Genomic DNA, 8,349 nt, shown 5'->3' on the forward strand with positions numbered 1-8,349 from the left:
AGACTCACAAGTATATTCCTTTAAGGAGATAACGTAAGTTTTATAACATGAATAATAAATTGGTAGATAAATAATTTTAGTAAATTTGTTAATACACATACTATGAACATAAGCTGAGCAATAGCAAACCAAGCACTTGATTTAATCTTTAATATAATTTTAATGAAACTCTGCTTTAGGCATAGATTGATGCCAAACTATAATCCAAAGTGATCACATGTGTTCTCTAAGCTTTATTGTGTCTGTGTCTAACTACGTATTCTTAAATCCAAATGGACACGTCAAATTGACCATCAAAAACTCTTTGAGGGGAGAATGAGTTCCATAAAGGTGACATGAGGCCTTGGGATGGGGAGGTGGGTGGATGGGGAGAAGAAACCAAAATTATACAGAGAGAATGGTATTCTTTACATCACAAAACAAAGGGTTTTATCTTTTCCAATTTTAACTCTTATTATTCCTAATATTTTTAAGCCATGAGTTAATGCTTCAATTTTTTACTAATTAGCCTAAGACCCAGGAGTCATTTGTCAGTCTAATTTACTTGCGTTCATAGCATTCTCCTTCCTCATGAAAACCTTTTCTTTACAAAAGGGGTGAGTAGAAGGCAGTGGATTACTTTTGTGAATAAGAGTCTATTTATTTTCACTCTGACAATGAGGTCATCTTCTTACCTGCTGTGATCTTTCTTGGTCATAACTCTAAGATAACTTTGGATACACATCAGAGGGTAGTTACACAAAGTATAATCCTGGAGGTAAAAACAAGGGTTCTGGGAATAATCAAATGACATTTAGACCTTGGAGAGCATGGCACAGTCCTAACTCCAACAAACTCATTGCCCTGTTACAAAGTTCTCTCAGGAATCTTTTTTGGTAGAATTATTCTCTGTGTCCCAAAGAACTTTAATGTTTGCTGATTTTGAGGAACTCTCTCTCTCTGTGTCTCTCTTTTTGCTTTATTATTCTCTCTCCTTTCCTTCATTTTTAAGCTAGGTAAATGCCAGCTAGACTAAGTATAATAGAATTCTTTCCCACACAGCTTCTCAAAGTTTACCTTTACTAGATAAGTCATGTGTCTCTAAGAGTTTGCAGAAGATACAAAAATTTCTCATTATCTGATGAGTGAACCCTTGTGGATTTTTTTCCACAATACCTATAGTGTTTCTATAGGAAAATAATTTTGGAAATATTGTTCTAGAAAAATGTTCCTATGATACAACCTATATCCAGGAAGAACTCCATTGATCACCAAAGAAAAGGCAAACATTCCCCATTTTCTGCCTCCAGCATAACTCTATAAGAGTACACCATGGTTTTAGAAAGACCATTGACACCAACACCACTCTGAATAGACATTGATCTCCTTGTCTTACTTCTGTTTGACTCTCCAGAACGTAAGAGCAGATGATGTCTAGTAGATTACAATTACACATTAGAGATGCCAAGAGTCTGTGTCCAGGTACTGTGCACAATGTAGAAATGTGTATAAATGGCTTACACCTGTATTTTGATGACTGCTGTGATCAGTTCATCCCTCTTTAAATGAATCCAAGGATGAGGTTAGATTAAAAATAATTTTTATCTGACATTTAGGGCTGGTGAATTATTTGATTAAGTGACTTCCTTCTCTAATCATGGAGAATATGCCTATAATGAAACAGAGATAAAATAGTAATTTTGAGTGATGATAAAAAGAGAACTATAGCCCTCCAAAATAGATTCAAAATATGAAAATAGCAAACAAGCCAGTGTTGGAAACAAGGGATGTTGAAGAAGTGGTCTTGGAAATTTGGCAAATTCACTATCATGTACTAGCGTGTTTCAATCAAGTTTTGTACACCTGTTATGTAAGTGGGGCTCTGTATTTATCCAACCAGGTAGCATTCTGAGAGCACGTTATGTTAGCAAGTGCTCAGAAATGATTTGCTGAAAACAGTAGCAAAATGCAGTCATAGATGTTTAATAAAGAAAAAAATGAAAAAAGGCATGGATAAAAATGTAAATTAATACATGGTCACCATGTGATTTTGAAATTTATTTCCTTGTAGTTATCACAGGGATTTGTAGCTAATATTGACCCAGAACTGAGAAAATGCTCAATTTCACCTATGTGACAGTATTTATTCTCTTGGGACTCACCAGTCGTCAGGAATGGCAAGTCGTCTTCCTCATCATTTTCCTGGTGCTCTACATCATCACTGTGGTGGGTGATATTGGCATGATCATGTTAATTAAGGTCAGTCCACAGCTCAGCAGCCCCATGTACTTTTTTCTAAGTCATCTGTCATTTGTGGATGTGTGGTTTTCTTCCAATGTCACCCCTAAAATGTTGGAAAACCTGTTATCAGAGACAAAAACTATTTCTTACGCTGGTTGCTTTGTACAGTGTTTCTTCATTATAGCCCTTGTCTGCATAGAGATTTTTATTGTCACTGTGATGGCCTTTGACAAGTACATGGCAGTTGGCAACCCTCTGCTCTATGGCAGCAAAATGTCAAGGCTTGTCTGTATGCGACTGATTTTTTTCCCTTACATATATGGTTTTCTGATGAGTCTGGCAGCCACATTATTGACGCATGGCTTGTACTTCTGTGGAAAAGTTGAGATCAACCACTTCTGTGCAGACCCAGCTTTCATCAAGATGGCCTGTGCTGGGACCTTTGTTAAGGAATATTCGATGATCATACTTGCAGGCATTAACTTCACTTATTCTCTAACTGTAGTGATCATATCTTACCTGTTTATTCCCATTGCCATTCTGTGAATGCACTCTGCAGATGGGAGGCGGAAGACCTTTTCCACCTGTGGCTCCCATTTAACAGTGGTCATCATATTTTATGGAACTCTTATTTTCATCTATTTCAGACGTCCCACCGAGGAGTCCGCAGAGCAGGGGAAAATGATGGCTGTGTTTTAAACCACGGTGATTCCCATGTTGAATCCCATGATCTACAGCCTCAGGAACAAAGATGTGAGGGAGGCCATGAGCAAAGTGATCTTCAGAACATTTTTAACTAAATAAAATAGAAAGTTTAAATGTCTGATGAGACCCATGGCTCAGTAAAAGAGGAAGAAATTAACTGTTTCTCTTGGATAATTTTGAGGAAATTTGTTATTTTTGTTTTCAATGAACAGACAAAGCTACTATACAATTCAATAGGGAAGAACGGTGTAAGGACAAAAGAAACACATTGTAAACAAGACACCCTCGTTCTATAACGCATGAAACCATGCTGACAATGTCATTTATTATCTTTCCTTCCACACAATAGTAGATTATTTTGTAACTATAAATATTTTTTTATGGTCTTTCAGTATTTTAAAAGCCCACTCTCTCAATTCTGATTTTAGAAGAACTATTATGGTCCCTTCTTGCACCTAAAATAGGCATTGATGCAGGATATATGTTATTACTTTTAAATGCTTAAATTGACTATTATTTCATAATAAGTCACTGGTATTATTTTTTTCTTTTATATTTTATGTCTTTTTAAAATTTTTATTGAAGAAGAGCTGGTTTACAATGTGTTAATTTCTGATGCATGACATAGTGATTCAGCTATTTATATATATATATGTATTCCTTTTCATATTTTTTTATTATGGACTATTACATAATATTGAATATAGTTCCCTGTGCTATTCAGTAGGACATTATTGTTTATCTATTTTATATATAGTAATTAGTGTCTGTAAATTTTGGTCTCCCGACATCTCTTCACCTTCCCACCCCCCTGGAAACCATAGTTTGTTTTTTTATGTCTGTGAGTCTGTTTCTGGTTTTTAAATAAATCTATTTGTGTCATTTTTAAAAATTTCACATATAAGTGATATCATATGGTATTCTTTCTCTTTCTAGGTTACTTCATGTATTATGATGTTCTCCAGGTCCATCTATGTTGGTGTAAATGACATTATTTTATCCTTTTATATAGCTGAGTAGTATTCTATTGTACATGTGTGATATATATATATATGTATGTGTGTGTGTGTATATATAGAGGGAGACAGAGAGAGACAGAGAGTGAATATCTTCTATATTCAATCATCTGTTGATGGACATTCAGATTGTTTCCAACACTTGGCTATTTATTGTATATAGTGCTGCTATGCACACTGGTGAGCAGACACCTATTTTAATTAGAGTTTCATTTGGATATGTACCGAGAAGTGGGATTGCTGGATCATATGGTAAGTCTAATTTTAGTTTTTCAAGGAATTATCATACTGTTTTCCATAATGGGTGCACAAGGCTACATTTCCACCAATAGTGTAGGAAAGTTTCCTTCTCTCCACAACCACTCCAGCATTTATCATTTGTGGACTCTTTAATGATAGACATCCTGACAGGTGTGAGGTGATACCTCATTATAGTTTTGATTTGCATTTCTTTGATAGTTAGCGATATTGAGCATTTTTTTCATGTGCCATTTAGCCATTTGTATGTTTTCATTGGAGAAATGCTCATTTAGGTCTTCTGCTCATTTTTAGATTGGGTTGTTTGATTTTTTGTTTTTGAGTTGTACTGGCTGCTTGTATATTTTGGAAAGCCCTTGTTTAAAATATGGTTTTAAAGCATTTTAATATCTGTGAGCAAATGGATTTAAATGTTTCATTTTGAAAGCACAGTTTTCACTTAAAAAATTAAATTGATATTCATGCAGAATATTTGGCACATTTGTGACTTAGATATGGTATTAAATACTTTAAAATAACTTTTGTATTTGAAAGAAATAAAATATTGAGGGCGTCTGTCATTAACAATGACATGTACTGATATAATATATTAATATAATCTGGTTCACTCTTGCACCTCATTTAGGTAAGTATAAGCATGAGGCAATAACCTTGCAACTTGAACTTCCATAAAGTTTCTATGTCCTCTAATAAAAATAAATAAATAAATGAATAATAAATAATCTGCTCTCTTGATTTAGATAACACATAGCTACTGAAAGTTCAATCACACATTTAAATGATGCATTTAAGTAATCACAAATTGATCTGCAAAGATGTAAATATAAATGAGATCGGGGCAGTGTGAGAGCAAACATTCTTCTTTGGCCATTTTTGAGATTTTATTTTCCTTAAGGGAAACCAGTGATGCATATGAACTCATTTCCACATACAAGCACATACATCATGGTCAAAACTTTAAAGCTATTTGCATATAAATAAATTGCTTATTCAAATTAAATTATAATATTACTTTGCTTAGAGTTTCAAAACTTAAACCCCTAAAAGAATTTAAGATTTTATTTACTTATTGTTACTTTTAAGTGAGTTAAAAGTAATTTCTTTTGGCAGTAAAACCATTAATTCACCATTTATTGGAAAACTCGACATACCAAATTAGTTGCTGATTACTAACAAATTTTAAAATATGGTTTTAAAGCATTTTAATACCTGTGAGTAAGTGGATTTGGATGATCTTTGTTACATCTTTTTCTTCAAAAGTGAACTGCTTTCTCTACTTACTTTCTGGAGTGTTGGTTTAGTGTTACATGAAGAATGATGACAGCAAGGTAAATGGTTCACTCATGTTCATGGTTTGAGTTTCCAGATTTCAAATAAATTTGTGGGTGACCTTGATCTAATCATTTCTTGTTATTCATCCAGTTAAGTTTTAGGTTCTAGTGTCTGACTCCGAGATCTCTTCTGGCTCATAATTTCCATGAGTTTAGATTATTGAGCAGAAGGTAAAGCAATTTTGCCATTTGCTGAAAATTCAGGATAGTTTTGTAAAATACTTATAATACTACACCTTAATGTTACATTCATTTCTACATCAATGTCGTTACATTTCAGCATTTCCAAAATAAAGTGTGTTTATCTTTCTTTGTCACTCTCTCTCTGTATTTTGCTCTCTCCAACACACAAGCACACACTTTCTTCTTTTTAAATGTACATTTAATTGAGAGAGTGCATGCTACATTATAATAGCATGGTACCAAAGAGTTCACCAGATGCACTGTCTTCATAATGAGTGAGAAGGAACTTAGGATTTGTGGGTACTCAGGGATAAAGAATGCAGAAGAAAACTTTGCCTGAGCATTATTTTGCAGATGAACTTGGGGTAGTAAATAGTTTAGAGTTTATGAATGATCCACATTGGCATTCTGTTTCTTTAACCAGTTAGCTACCTAAACTTGGTAGAAAAACTTAACCTCAGAGTTATTTTATGTATGCATATTTTTATCCTTCAACATAGCAATGATATTGACCACAGTCCTACAGAGGTGGCGACTTCATACTTGTGAACTGTTTATAAGAGAAAATGCAAAAAGAATTTCAAGTCTTTGAGAGCTTCGTATGAGACAGACATTGTCCTGAGAGTTAGCCCTATGTTATCTGAGATCCCCACCCCAGCCTAGGAGATAGTAGTCTCACATTCTGCAGATGAGAACTGAAGCTGAGAATCATTACTCACCCAATGACACATAATTAAAGTACAGAGTTAAGGAGGTTTGATTCCTGATCCTTCTGACATCAAAATCAGTACTCTACTGACCCCCAGAAGAGCCTCAGTTAAGTGAAACAGGTTGTTCTACTATAATCAACTTCTTCACCAATTACCTCTACTTTTACTCATTCTCTGTAGATGTTTCCAAATGGTCTCTGAGGCATCTGTCATGTGTCTAACATCCATGAGATGTGTAGGGCAAGCATTGCTGTGATGGTGTCTCTTGAGAGATGATGCTTACTAGAAATGTAGCACAACAGACATGAAAATGACTGACCAAAAGTTTATAATGCAAACCATGACTGTTTTTCCGAGGTGCATAATTGTCAGGTGTGAATAGAAGGAAGCAGAACCCATGTGAAGGTGGGAGAGATTAAACCATTATATTAAGAATTTTGATTTCTTAATTTTAGAACCATAAAAAGTAGTCTCCTCAGTAACACTCCTTAACTTCTCTTACCCCTGAGATGTTTTTATCTTTTCTTTCATAATTACCTGGGTAGTTCCTTGGGGAGATGCTCTCAATCCTCTCAGTGTTCAAGGTTTTATAATAAATAGTGAGTCATTATCACTTGCTTTTCTCACTGCTGAAGGTATGTCTGCAAATTTTACACCCTTTACAATACAGATTAATACAGTTGCATCTTTTAATTTTTATTCTTGTTTTGAAGAGTAGACTAAGACCTCATTTGTAGACTTATTGGTTATCACAGTGCTTTATTGTGTGGAAATATATTACAGGGAAATAGTCTTATTTGTATCCACAGTTTATTTAAAACTTCATATGCCTGATCTAGCTACAATAGGGATTAACAAAAAAATTATCCTGCATTATTTATCCTTTTACCTCTTCTCTACAATGACCATTGATTTTCACATTGTGTTTTAAAATAAATGTGGATGGAGTTGAAGATTTTGTGTCAGTGGAAATGATTAGAGCAGTAATTATGCCTTCACTGTTTCTCTTCATGAGAAATTCCAAAAACATTATTAAGATTCATTTTTAAAACTCATATGTTACACATTCTATATTTTTAATTGTTTAATAGATGATGCACACTTATATAATAAATTGGCTCTAACCCAGAAGTCACTTGACCATCTGATCCTAGGACTACGGGTTCGCCTAACCTTGAGTGGTAGCATGAAGCAGTGGTCCATTTACTCTTTAGTTCAGCCTACATGCAAAGCTCTTCTGGTTCATCAAGAATGAACTATTCAAAGGATAATATTCTTCTTTTTTGGAGGATACTCAAACTGAAAATTTAAATGTAAAGAAATAGAATATTGGAATAGATTATCAAAGAGGCAGCAATATAAGATTATTAAGGCTATAACATGGAAGTCGAATTAATTAGTTTGCATCTCAGTCTGACCAATTAGCAGATGTCTGATCCAGGAAGACCTTCTTAGCCTTTCAGTGCCTCAGTTTCCACAGTTTTAGATTGACTATGTGAATAGAACCTGGTCCATTGGAACTTTATATGCAAAAGTTTTAGTAAGCACTCAACAAAAATTAGCTATTTTTACTCATATTTTAAAGCTGAGACAGTTGTCACTAAAGCAATCTTTCCTAGAGGCTTTAAGAACATTGGAGTACTGTAATGCATTACATAAAGCTGATCTAGAGATCAGGACACTTTAAAAAATCTTGTGTGAATATTGCTGAGTATCAGTTATATTTAACAGCTAAGCCAGGCAGTTTAAAGAGTTCCAAGATGAATGAGACTAATGCTACTATCACAGAGCTAACAATTATGTGTAGAGGAAGAAAAATACACACGTCATGCAGGAAGCAAAATTGGAGAAGTAGTTTTAGTCTGTTTCTTAGATGCTTTGATGCTTTTGTTAAATATATTTTATGCTTAGTAGTACCATTAACCC

The 8,349-nt window shown here is 34.2% G+C and overlaps 1 pseudogene; it reads left to right on the forward strand.

The window, feature by feature from the left end:
* The first annotated feature begins 2,094 nt into the window (after nucleotides 1-2,094).
* LOC102532917 (olfactory receptor 5M3-like) lies at nucleotides 2,095-3,024 on the forward strand (annotated as a pseudogene).
* The last annotated feature ends 5,325 nt before the right edge of the window (nucleotides 3,025-8,349 follow it).

Source organism: Vicugna pacos, unplaced genomic scaffold (genome assembly GCF_048564905.1).
Source record: "Vicugna pacos unplaced genomic scaffold, VicPac4 scaffold_19, whole genome shotgun sequence".
Lineage (NCBI taxonomy): Eukaryota > Metazoa > Chordata > Mammalia > Artiodactyla > Camelidae > Vicugna > Vicugna pacos.